Source organism: Triticum urartu, chromosome 5A (genome assembly GCF_056163025.1).
Source record: "Triticum urartu cultivar PI428250 chromosome 5A, HENAU_Tu73, whole genome shotgun sequence".
Classification (NCBI taxonomy): domain Eukaryota; kingdom Viridiplantae; phylum Streptophyta; class Magnoliopsida; order Poales; family Poaceae; genus Triticum; species Triticum urartu.
In genome coordinates, this window is record NC_141877.1 from 660,913,775 (window position 1) to 660,928,425 (window position 14,651).

Genomic DNA, 14,651 nt, shown 5'->3' on the forward strand with positions numbered 1-14,651 from the left:
TAAGTGTCAAGTTCTCTACAACCGGATATTAACAAATTCCCATCTGCCCATAACTGCAGGCACGGCTTTCGAAAGTTCAAACCCTGCAGGGGTGTCCCAACTTAGCCCATCACAAGCTCTCACAGTCAACGAAGAATATTCCTTCTCCCAGGAAGACCCGACCAGTCTCGGAATCCCGGTTACAAGACATTTCGACGATGGTAAAACAAGACCAGCAAAGCTTCCCGATGTGCTGACAAATCCCGATAGGAGTCACACGTACCTCGTTCTCAGGGCACACCGGATGAGACATACTACGAGTAAAACCAACCCTCAAGTTGGCCCGAGCTAGCCCCGCAGTCTACTCGATTCGGACCAACACTCAGAGGAGCATTGGCCCGTGGGGTTTTAAAATAAAGATGACCCTTGAGTCTGCAGAACCCAAGGTAAGGTATATGGTGGTAGGTAGGCAAATGGTAAAACCAAGGTTGGGCCTTGCTGGAGGAGTCTTATTCAAGGCGAACTGTCAAGGGGTTCCCATAACACCCAACCGCGTAAGGAACGCAAAATCAAGGAACGTAACACCGGTATGACGGAAACTAGGGCGGAAAGAGTGGAACAAAACACCAGGCATAAGGCCGGGCCTTCCACCCTTTACCAAGTATATAGATGCATTAAAGTAAACAAGATATAATAATGATATCCCAACAATATCCATGTTCCAACATGGAATAAACTTCATCTTCACCTACAACTAGCAATGCTATAAGAGGGGCTGAGAAAAAGCGATAACATAGCCGAACAACGGTTTGCTAGGAAAGGTGGGTTAGAGGCTTGACATGGCAATATGTGAGGCATGATATAGCAAGTGGTAGGTAGCGTAGCATAGCAATAGAGCGAACAACTAGCAAAGAAAAGATAGAAGTGATTTCGAGGGTATGGTCATCCTGCCTGCAAAGTTCTCAGAGTTGATGAAAGCTTAATCCTCGCTAGCATACTCAATAGGTTCCTCGATCACATAGTCATCTCCCGGCTCTACCCAAGGCAAGAACACAAGAAAAGTACCACCAATCAAATCACGGTGCAATGCACAAGCAATATGTTGCAATACATGGCATGATATGCAAGACATGATATTCAATGCATATGCATGCTCCAGAAGGGAAAGAATGATCAATGGATCAACTTGGAAAACCAAGCGTGCCACTGGAAAGATAAGATTATTTCGGGTGAAATCGATATAAAGATCACCAGAAACGGATGCACAGTTTGCAAATGGCAAGCAAAACAAGAATGGCACAATTCTGCGATTAACAGTACGATGCCATCTAGAATGCAACAAGGAACTAAGCTACTGCACTCCAACATAGAAACAAAGCATATGTTAGTGATGTACTCAAGATGCTTGACAAAACATGAACACTGATCTACGGCTAAATCACACAAGAGCAGGTTCAAACAAGTATAGAAAAAGTGCAAAAGATATCAGCTTCACAGACTTGGCATAATAGCAAACATGCTACAGGAACACATAATAGCAAACAAAGGCATGGCATGATTCTACTAAATGCATAGATCAAAAGTCCCTTACTGATCATGAGCCAAAAAGGCATAGAAGATATGATGGCACTCATGTATACATAGCAAGTTTTATTAACAGTATCAGACTTAGCAGAAAACAGAGCATGGCATAAACAGAATTATGAAGGCAACTTTGCGAGCTCAAATCACTCAACACAAAGCCTTGCATGACAAAACAAGCATGGAAACAGCAAGAAGACATGTTCATGAAGCTAACCATGGCAAGAGAAAGTTCATAGCATGCATGGATCACTAACAACAACCATGGCAAAATTGATTAACATGTAAACAATCTGCCAGGAACATTTTATAGCAAAAGTAGAGCAAGATTAAGACATGCTAGGTCACTCCATAAATTAAAACAGGGGCATCGACAGAGAGAGCATAACCATATGTTAAAAACATCCTTACTGAAGCAACTCAAAACAAGCATGGATCACACTGTAGCATCATGTTTACATGGCATCAAAATAACAGCAGGCACAAGACTTAGCAAAATCCTAAGTCCCTGAAAACAGCAATATCAAGAAGGCTACTTTGCATGCTTGTGCTAGTCACCATATATATCACAAAAATACATGGCAAGCACCCCTGTAAAGATGGCATGGCATAGTTTAAACACATGTAGATCTCATGCCCATATGAAGCACACATCAAATGTGACAAAATGACAAATCATCATAATCTGATAAGTAGCAGTAGTAAACATTTTATAGAACTCTTGCATCAGTGATTTGGGCATCACGATGAACTCAAACAAGCATGCCATAATGGAATGAAATGAAGAGCATCTCACAGTGGACATTTTGATATCTTATATGCATGAAACGGAGCTACGATCATGGAGATATGGGGTAATGGAGAGGACATAAAAATATTGGGGAAAAAGGACTTGGAGAAAATATACCCTCTGAAAAACTGGATGGGGTTGAACCGGGACGGAGGGGATCCGGGACGGAGGGACGTCATTTGGTTGGAGGGACCGGCGGATCTGGTCCCAGAGCGGGTCAACGGGAGCTGCCGGTGAGGTCGACGGCAGCGCGGCTCGGCCGGTCGCCGGCGAGCACTGAGGAGGCCGGGGAGGGCCGAAGGACGACGACGCGGGGCGGATCTGGCCCTGCCTGGCCGGATCCGGACGCGGCTGCGGACGGGGAGGCGGGGTGATGGCGGTCGATGGCGGGGCGAGCTCCGGCCGGCGAGGGGGGAGCTGGGCGGCGGGTGGCGGCGCCAGCGGAGGAGCGCAGCGGCGCGGGACGAGCTGGGCGGCAGAGGAGATCCTCGGGCGGCGGCGCGCGGATGGGCTGCGGGGGCCCAAACCGGGCCGAGCGGTCCAGCGGCGGCGGGCGGTGGCGGAGGCCACGTGTCACGCTGCGAGTGGTGCGGGTGCGGTGGCGGCTTCGTCGGGCGATGGCCGGACGTGTCCGGCGGCGCGGAGGGACTTTTGTTAGGGTTTCATCCGTGAAAAATCAGGGAGGGGCACATATTTATAGCTAGGAGGAGGTAGGAGTGTCCAAATGAGGTGTAGTTTTCACCCACACGATCGTGATCCGACGACGGAGGACATGGGAGTGGTTTGGAAGGGTTATTGGGATGGTTTGGAGGGGTGTTGGGCTGCAACACACAAGAGGCCTTTGCAGTTACCCGGTTAACCGTTGGAGTATGAAACGGACTCCAAATGGAACGAAATTTGACAGGCGGTCTACCGGTGGTGTACCAAGGCCACTTGGCAAATCTCGGTCCATTCCGAGAACATTCTACACCCGCTCATGAAAAGAGACAAGAGAGGCACGTCGGTGCACGTAGTAGTGTCGGATTGCGAAACAGACAACAGGGAAAATGCTCGGATGCATGAGATGAACATGTATGCAAATGCGATGCACATGATGACATGATATGAAATGCAAGACATGAACAAAAAGCAAAACGAAGACAAAACCCAACCACGAAGGGAATCTCATAACTTAAAGCCGAAAATGGCAAGAGTTGGAGTTACAAATATGGAAAGTTACATCCGGGGTGTTACAATCCCCAAGCTTAGGATCTTACATCCTTCCTTCATCCATCATAAGATAACCCAAAACTTGAAAACTTTAATCACACAAACCTCAACAAAGCCTTCGTGAGATCCGTTAGTATAAGAATAATAAATCACTACAATAAGTGTTGTATCAAGCCAATTAATATTTTGTTTTTGTATTATATCTACTGTATTCTAACTTTTCTGTGGCAAAAACGCATTAAAGAAAACTGTAGAGCCATCAAAATAAGCACACAACACAAAGAAAACAGAATCTGTCAAAACAGAACAGTCTGTAGAAATCTGACTATTTCGAATACTTATGTAACTCAAAAAACTCTGAGAAACTAGGACGACCTGAGAAATTTGTATATTGAGCTACTGCAATTTGAGTGGGTATTTTATATCTCTCTGGTAAAAAAATGAAAATTAATTTCATGACCGCAAAACTTTCTGTTTTTTCAGCAAGATCAAACAACTATTGCCCAAGAAGATCCTAAAGGCTTTACTTGGCACAAACACTAATTAAAACACAAAAAACACAATCATAATAGTAGCATAATTGTGCTAACACTCAAAAACAGGAAGCAAGAAGCAAAAATAAATTTTATTCATTGGGTTGCCTCCCAACAAGCGCTATAGTTTTACACCCTTAGCTAGGCATAAAGCAAGGATCTTAGTTTTGTTATCTTTCTTCTTAACTTTCTTAGAGGTATTTTCATAATGAGGCCTTGTAAACACAACATAAAACATGTTATCCACAGAGTCCTTAGCAATCCTAAGTTGGTTTTCATCATACCCCTTTTGATTTCCCGCAACAATCCAAGAGTAATGTTGATTAACATTATTGAAAACTTGTTGGATTGTATCTAGAACTGGAACTTCCTTTTTAAGATTCTCATCAAAGATTATATTGTCCCCAAGCAAATGCCTTAAAGCATAGTCACTATTGTAAAGAATTTCATCTATCACAGGTTTTTCACGATTCATACCATGGAAGTCAAATATTTCCCTAGCTTCCCATATTATGTAGTCAAACTCGTTCATAAGAATAAGAGTGGCCAACTTTTTATCTCTAGGATTCTTTATAACGGGGAGCTCAAAAAACAATCTTTGCAAGGTAGGATGGGTATGAATAAGTTTACTTTCAAGTTTTATAACTAGTGCTGAAATAGGATCGACATAAGATCTAGTAGTTTTAAGTATAGGAGCATCATCAATACTAAGCTTCCCAACACAATTGAAAAATTCTTGGATACGTTCTTTTCCCATAACATTCCCTTGCCCCAAGATAAAAGTTTTAGCGTCTAGATTGCCTGTACGTCCAATCTTAGGAGTCAGGCCATCATCTGTTGGTGCCACACAAAAATCACTCATGATTGCAGGCAAAGAATAGATCTGACGAGAAAACGGCGAAGGAAAAAGAGAGGCGAATAAAATGGCAATTTTTTGTGAAGTGGGAGAGAGGAAAACGAGAGGCAAATGGCAAATAATGTAAATTGCAAGGAGATGAGATTTGTAATTAGGAACCTGGTTATGATGAAGATCCTCCCCTAGCAAGGGTGCCAAAAATTCCTTTTGATGTCGCTTGAAGCTACGTCGGTATTTCCCCAAAGAGGAAGCGATGATACAGCACAGCGGCAGTAGGTATTTCCCTCAGATATGAAACCAAGGCTATCAAAATAGTGTGAGAACCAAGGAACACAACGTAAAAAACCCCTGCACACAAATAACAACTACTCGCAACCCGACGTGTTAAAGGGGTTGTCAATCCCTTTCGGGTAACGGCGCCAGAAATGGGATGTGGACGGGAGAAAGTTGTAAATATTGATAGATCGAACGCCAAATAAAATAAATTGCAGCAAGGTATTTTTGGGGTTTTGGTTTAATAGATCTGAAAATAAAATAAAATAAAAGGTAGATCGCAAAGGCAAATATATGAGAAAGAAGACCCGGGGGCATAGGTTTCACTAGTGGCTTCTCTCGAGAAAAATAGCAAACGGTGGGTAAACAAATTACTGTTGGGCAATTGATAGAACCTCAAATAATTATGATGATATCCAGGCAATGATCATTACATAGTCATCACCTCCAAGATTAGTAGACCAACTCCTGCCTGCATCTACTACTATTACTCCACACATCGACCAATATCCAGCATGCATCTAGTGTATTAAGTTCATGGAAAAACGGAGTAATGCAATAAGAACGACGACATGATGTACACGAGATCCATTTACCTATGGCGGTAGATATAGATCCCATCTTTTTATCCTTAGTAGCAACGATACATACATGTCTGTTCCCTTTATGTCACTGGGATCAAGCACCGTAAGATCGAACCCACTACCGGGCACCTCTTCCCATTGCAAGATAAATAGATCAAGTTGGCCAAACAAAACCCAAATATCGGAGAATAAATACGAGGCTATAAGAGATCATGCATAAAAGAGATCAAAGAAACTCAAATACTTTCATGGATATAAAAAGATAGATCTGATCATAAACTCAAAGTTCATCGATCCCAACAAACACACCGCAAAAGAGTTACATCATATGGATCTCCAAGAGACCATTGTATTGAGAATCAAGAAAGAGATATGAAGCCATCTAGCTAATAACTACGGACCCGAAGGTCTACAAAGAACTACTCATGCATCATCGGAGATGCGCCAATGGAAGTGGTGAACCCCTCCGTGATGGTGTCTAGATTGGATTTGGTGGTTCTGGACTCTGTGCCGGCTGGATGAATATTTCTTCGACTCCCCAAGGGTTTTGGGAATATTTGGGTATTTATAGAGAAAAGAGGCGGTCCGGGGGGCACAACTCACCAGGGCGCGCTTGGGCCTCCTGGCGCGCCCTGGTGGGTTGTCCCCTCCTCGAGACTCCCCCCAGGTGATACCAGGGGCCAATATCTTCCTTCTGGTCCATAAAGAATCTCCGTAAAGTTTCGTGGCATTTGGACTCCGTTTGATATTGATTTTCTGCAATGTAAAAAACATGGAAAAAACAGCAACTAGCACTTAGCACTATGTCAATAGGTTAGTACCAAGAAATGATATAAAATGATTATAAAGCATCCAAGATTGATAATAAAATAGCATGTAACAGTCAAAAATTATAGATACGTTGGATACGTATCACATACCCCCCGATACTAGCCACATATTCATCAAAATAAGCAAACAACACATAGGAAACAGAATCTATCAAAAATAGAACAATATGTAGTAATCTGGATATTTTGAATACTTATGTAACTCCAAAAATTCTGAAAAATTGGGACAACCTAAGAAATTTGTTTATTAATCTTCTTCAAAAAGAATGAGTATTTTATCACGCTTCTGCTAAAAATTATAATTAATCTCCTAAGCGCAAAAGTTTCTGTTTTTCAGCAAGATCAAATCAACTATCACCGTAAGCTATCCCAAAGGTCTTACTTGGCACAAACACTATTTAAAACACAAAACCACATCTAACCAGAGGCTAGATGAATTATTTAATGCAAGACAGGACCTAAAAAGCAAAAACAAAAATAAAATTGGGTTGCCTCCCAACAAGCGCTATTATTTAATGCCCCTAGCTAGGCATAAAACACGAATGATGTAGGTATTATCGTCCCCCCCCTTTGGGAAACAAAGAGAGAATTTCTTATCCATGTCATTTATCCTTCTATTTTGTGAAAGCACATGGACATTAATAGTAGAATAAAGATTAAGCACATGACGAAAAATTTCATCTAAACTAGCCTTCATCTCTTTGATTATTTCATTTTGATAAAAGAACATAAGGGCAGCTGATTCAACATTTTCTCCTTTGGGATGCCCAAATATGGTCTTCATCTTCTCATAAGTGTCGATGCATCCCCTCCAAGAATATCATTTTCAAATATAGAATCCAAAACTTGCTTAAAAGAAGGAGGTAAGCCAATATAAAAGCTTTTCAAATATATCTCAAACTGATATTGGGGCACATAGCTAGCTCGTATCCTCAGCAGCCTATCCCAAACATCTTTCAAAGTTTCATGAAGCAAATAACGAAAAATCCCGGGACCATCTTCATCAAAATTATTGCAATCTTCCTTAACAACCCCGGTAAGTCTTTCCATAGCGTCATTATTTATGAGCTTAGAAAGGACAGTGGGGCTATCCAAAACATTAAAACCTGGGAGAAAACCCTTAGCCCTTCTAGAGTCGGCCATAGCGATAGAAAGACGAACGGAAGAGGGACGAAGAAAAGGAAAATCTTTTTGAAAATCGTTTTAGAAGTGGGGGAGAGGAAAACGAGAGATGAATTACGAATAATGTAATGCAAGAGAAGAGAGTTTATGATGGGTACTTGGTATGGCTTGACTTGGTGTAGATCTCTCGGGCAACGGCGCCAGAAATTGCAAGTTGACGGGAGGCAAATCTTGACTTGACCTGGCGTAAATCTCCCCAGCAAGGGCGCCAGAAATTCTTCCTACTACTTCTTGAGCTTGCGTTGGTTTTTCCTTTGAAGATGAAAGGGTGATGCAGCAAACAGAGTAAGTATTTCCCTCAGTCTTGAGAACCAAGGTATCATGAATATAGGCATCACGTCCATGTCAAGTAGACCGAAACGATTCTAGATCTACTACTATTACTCTTGACCGCTACCCAGCATGCATCTAGAGTATTAAGTTCATAAAGAACGGAGTAATGCATTATGCAAGATGACACGATGTAGAGGAATTAACTCAAGCAATATGATGAAAACTCCATCTTTTTATCCTCGATGGCAACAATACAGTACGTGCCCTACTGTCCCTATTGTCACTGGGAAAGGACACCACAAGATTGAACCCAAAGCTAAGCACTTCTCCCGTTGCAAGAAAAACCAATCTAGTTGGCCGAACCAAATCGATAGTTTGAAGAGACTTGCAAAGATATCAAATCATGCATATAAGAATTCAGAGAAGATTCAAATAATATTCAGAGATAAGCTGATCATAAATCCACAATTCATTGGATCTCGACAAACACATCGCAAAAAAGTATTATATCGAATAGATCTCCAAGAACATCAAGGAGAACATGGTATTGAGAATCAAAGAGAGAGAAGAAGCCATCTAGCTACTAGCTATGGACCCGTAGTTCTGAGGTAAACTACGCATGCTTCATCGGAAGGGCAATGGTGTTGACGTAGAAGCCCTCTGTGATCAGATCCCCCTCCGGTAGGATGCGAAAAAGGCCCCTAGATGGGATCTCACAGGTACAGAAGGTTATGGCGGTGGGAAAGTGTTTTTGTGGCTCCCCTGGTTGTTTTTGGGATATATGAGAATATATAGGCAGAAGAAATAGGTCGGTGGAGTCACGAGGGGCCCACAAGGGTGGGGGCACTCCCTACCCCCTGGGTGCGCCCTCCGTCCTTGTGGCTGCCTCGTGGCTTCCCTGACGTGCACTCCAAGTCCTCTGGATGTCTTCTGGTCCAAGAAAAATCATCGTGAAAATTTTATTCCGTTTGGACTCCGTTTGGTATTCCTTTTCCACGAAACTCTAAAACAAGGAAAAAACAAGAACTGGCACTGGGCTCTAGGTTAATAGGTTAGTCCCAAAAATCATATAAAATAGCATATAAATACATATAAAACATCCAAAATAGATAATATAATAGCATGGAACAATAAAAAATTATAGATATGTTGGAGACATATGTTGGGCTTTTGTTATTGATCTGTAATCCAGTGGTGTGGTCAAACTACCAACTCCAAGACAATGTCATATCCTGCTATGTCTTAACTATGAACAATGCATATTATGTTCATGTTTTTAAAATCGTGTCTCTTTATTTACCAATCTGAAATTTGATAAATTGACAGTACACTCACCATCGATGCTTATACATTCTTCGGCATTGCATGTATGATTGTGTTCTTCATCTGTAATCCAGTGGTGTGGTGAAGCTAGTCACTTATGCACAATGCCATTTCCTGCCATGTCTTAACTGTGAACAATTTTTATTCTATTTTAATCCAAGTCTCTTTATTTGCCACTAAGAAATGGGATGCATCGACAGCACTGTTGCTTATATGTGCGAAGCATGTTATCTGTGTACTTTTTCCTCTTTCAGGGTGATATCACTGATGCCAAGAACTGCCATTGATGCTATGCATCTAAAGTTGGATATAACCGTCAAACAAGTGTAGTCATCAGCTTGCTCAGCTTCTTGCGCTGCAGCTCCCAGGCAGGGCTAACCTTTTTTGAACTGTGTTGAAGTGTTGTTGGTTCTGTATATTATTTTAGGCGGCGTGTTTATTTGCACTGGTGGCGACCTTTGATGCCCAGTGTATGTAATCTGCTGTCTGGTTGCGCTTTATTATCACTCGCGGCGAACTTTTATGTCCAGTGCATGTAATATGCAATAATTTCTTTGTTGTATAGTCTAGGTATATTCTTTGTCATGATGATGTAATTTAATTTGTGTATATGATGTCGTCGCTTCTTGAAAAGGCTGCAAGCTTTGACGGAGCGCAAGCATAAATGTTTAGTTTATTATATAAAAAAATATTGTACTAAAACTGGTCGGTCCACCAATCATTGTAAATGGGCTGAAACGTGGGCCTACAATCATGTCCGGCCAATAGCAGGCCTAAACGTAAACTCACCAACTATTAGTTTCGGCCTTTAACGACCAAGTAATCCAGTTTCCTAAGTTGGGCTAGAAAATAGAATGGGCTTTTAACAGTCTAAAAATTAGATTGGACCTTAACAGTGTCTGAGGCCCATAATTGGCCCAACCGCAGAACGGGCCGTTAACAGGCCAAAATATATGTCGGGCCAAAGTTCGCCTTGTAAGCAGGCCGGTTGCAAAGCGGGCCATCATTAGGCCCAATTATCTCATAGGCCTTTAACGGGCCAATAGTCAGGATGGGATAAAATGTATCCACGAAGACTACGGGCCTTTAAGAGGCCAAAAGTCACTTCGGCCCAGAAATAGGCCCACATGCAAGACAGGCCGTTAAATGGCCGAAAGTGAAAGTGGGCCAACAACGGCCCATATCTACCAATGGCCACTAACAGGCCGAAAGTAATATCGGGTCGAACTATTACTGAAGGAAATATGCCCTAGAGGCAATAATAAAGTTATTATTTATATTTCCTTATATCATGATAAATGTTTATTATTCATGCTAGAATTGTATTAACCGGAAACTTAGTACATGTGTGAATACATAGACAAACAGAATGTCCCTAGTATGCCTCTACTTGACAAGCTTGTTAATCAAAAGATGGTTAGGTTTCCTGACCAAAGACATGTGTTGTCATTTGATGAACGGGATCACATCATTAGAGAATGATGTGATGGACGAGACCCATCCGTTAGCTTAGCATTATGATCGTTTAGTTTTATTGCTATTGCTTTCTTCGTGACTTATACATATTCCTCTTACTATGAGATTATCCAACTCCTAAATACCGGAGGAACACCTTGTGTGCTATCAAACGTCACAACGTAACTGGGTGATTATAAAGATGCTCTACAGGTGTCTCCGAAGGTGTTTGTTGAGTTGGCATAGATCGAGATTATGATTTGTCACTCCGTGTATCGAAGAGGTATCTCTAGGCCCTCTCGGTAATGCACATCACTATAAGCCTTGCAAGCAATGTAACTAATGAGTTAGTTGCAGGATGATGCATTACGGAACGAGTAAAGAGACTTGTCGGCAACAAGATTGAACTAGGTATGATGACACCGACTATCGAATCTCGGGCAAGTAACATACCGATGACAAAGGGAACAAAGTGTGTTGTTATGCGGTTTGACCGATAAAGATCTTCCTAGAATATGTAGGAGCCAATATGAGCATCCAGGTTCCGCTATTGGTTATTGACCGGAGATGTGTCTCGGTCATGTCTACATAGTTCTCGAACCCATAGGGTCCGCACGTTTAACATTCGATGACGATTTGTATTATGAGTTATGTGTACTAGTCGTCAACCCGTGCATTCGCACGGGCTGGGATATTAAGAATGGCCGGTAACTCTTTCGTTTTTCGTGTGGCTTCATTTTTGGCTGCTCTAATGATGTAGCAACCCATTCCTATCTGCCCTCGTGTATTTGCCAATTTGGATTTTTTTTTATCGCCTCCTTTTTTATGCATTATATTTTTGTTATCTTTAAATAATACAGGTGGATTGACGGGGCATTTTAGTGTTCAAAATAGATGACCTTTTTCTTTCTACCTTGTGTCAGTACTCCTTTCGTTGTTCTTTGAATACTTCTTAGTTCCTTCATTTTCTGAATGTCCAACATAAATATTGTATTCTGGAATTTTATCAATGCAGACACATCTATGAGTAAATTTATGTTTTCTCCTAATTAGATGGTTCTCTGAATATGAATTCATCTTTGTCTTCACTACTCTAAGTTTCTAATTCTTCAATTGTACAATACAACATATATTCCTGGCCCTAGTCATTTTGGCGTCCTTCCCAATTAATATATCATCGGCAACATTTGGAATATGTGTTAGTCACCACAAAATTATATATTACTGACAGATTTTTTCACAATCTATGAAAAAGATTATATGCATAGTGTAATCGTAACCAAACTTGAGGTTATAGCATCCAGTTGATACTGAAATGCCAATCTCAATCCACATATATTTTGGATTTCTTTTGCATTCTCATTGGTGCCACAATCCATATATATCAAGAATCTTGGAAATTTCTTAATTTTTTGCTTCTGTCTCAAACATGGTGCAAGTTGTTGCACTCAGCATATCTTTAAATTAAGTTTGTACGTACAAATAATGTGGCATATAATATGTGGGCCAGTACAGTATAAGTTACTTCCTATTTAATAATATATTACCAAATTACCCTTGGATCTGCTCAGATTACTTTTCACACTTGGCACCATAGAAGTGATTGCCTTGTTTTTGTTTTTGTTTTTTTGCTGCTTTTGTCGTTATGTAGTACCACTGCCCTGATGTGTTAATTGATTTAATTGATGCGTCATAGTATAGTTCTTTCCATATCCATTATAGATTAAATTAGCACACAATAAAATAAACAATAGGAAAAATCGTGAAGTTGTTAACCATATGCTTCATTGCCTTGCCATGTATCACATTGCCCTGAAAGAATCACAGTGTATTATGGAGAAGACTAAAAATGTTGGATTAACTTATATAATCATAGTAGCCCTACATATATTAAATCGTCTTGCAAACAATACGTATTTTGCATGTACGAATTAGTACTGATGGGTATGATAGTAAAATTCCTGAACACCATACGTCATTACCTTCACATGTATCATAGCACCCTGAAACAGTTTAATGATTTATGAAGAAGCCTCAAAATTTGGAGTAACTTTTATATACCATAGTAGCCTATTTATGATGACTATGCCTATATTTTAACCAAAAAGTTGACCTCTTTTTCAAGTAGTATCATGTCAAGAATAATATAACTTAGTTGTTGTTGACGCTAATGGAATCTCCTAGCCTAATTACGCAGACCTTCACTTTCCAGGAACCATTCTAACTGGTAATTGCATTAAGCACATATTAGACGCCATTTCTTTAGAGCCTAAATTGTAGGAATAAATAAAACAGAACTTAATACAAATTTAAGGAACACAAAAGGGTTAATATTATTAAATGCATAACTTGGAAAAATGGTATTAAACTTTGATAAGCTCTTTTTCGCATCTAGTATGTAAGCAATATGAACTACATACGTGACAAATAAATGAGAAAATCATGAAATTACTTGCTTCTTTTGTCCTTTGTGTTAGTTATTTTTTCCAATGTTTCCATGGTTGCATCGTAACCCCAAAACAATGACAATCAACAACAACCAAATGGGAGGTGATCTGCATGTTGAGGATTCTTTCCCCTTAGCTAGCAAGGAAAATGTGTATTGAGGCAGGGAGGAGATATATGACTGGAAACGATCTTGAACGAATTTGTTGCAGTTAAGGCAAATACTTAAATCACTCCGCCAAAAAAAGGCAAATACTTCAATCAGTTTGAAGGAAGGAAAGATTGTCGTGTTGAAGACTTGCATAGTGCTAATGGTGCAGAAGATCTAGCTAGGTCTGTATAGGGTGAGAAATCTCTGAAAGATAATAAATTACGAACTGCCCTTGTAGTTACCAATCCTAAATAATAGCCTGCTGCATTTGTACTTATCAGTTGTTCTTACAAACAAACAGGTACGGAGTTCTCTTTAGTTTGCAAACCATTGGACCCTTATTTCAGAGGATGCAGCAAATGAAAGTGTTAGTACCTTAGAATAGGGCAATTCAAGTGCATAAAATACTGAAAAATGGAAGTGTTAGTACCATAGAATAAGGTCGATCTGGTCCTCGTGCCGTTTATGGGGCACGCAGACTGGCAGAGAGATCTTTCTTCAATTAACTTGTTATCTTAGCAATTAATAGCTAATGGTTTCTTGGGCAGACAGTTGATCTTGTGTGATTCCAAATATATAAATGCAAGGACTGTATGATCAAATGATGAAATAGCCTGTCATATGAAGGACTCAGCCAGAATAGTGTTTGATTTGTATATTTGGGCGATAACAAAACTGTACCTGATGCACATGTACATGCTTCAAAATAAGATGAAGAACGTGAACCAAATTTAATCAAACCAACAATATCCACTACCGGACTCGCGGACTATGCTACGGCCCAGGGCCGTCGGCATAGGTCCTATGCCGTCGGCATAGGTCCTATGCCTACGGCTGCCGTCGGCATAGACTCGTCGGCGTAGTATAGCCGTCGGCATAGGGGCCTATGCCGACGGCCTGGCGTCAGCCGTCGGCACTGTTTTTCGTCTAAAGGCAACGAACGGCGCCGTCAAAAGCGCGGACAAATCGTGGAATGCCACGTGGCAGAGGTACACCGACGGCCTAGACGTCGGCATATCTGTGCCACGTGGCATTCCGTGGTGCCTCCTGGTGGCATGTCTATGCCTACGGCAAAGCCGTAGGCATAGACGGAATCTATGCCGTAGGCATAGTTCTGCCACGTGTCGGCCCCTTGTTTCTCCTGGCGGCACAGATATGCCTACGGCAAAGCTGTCGGCATAGACCGA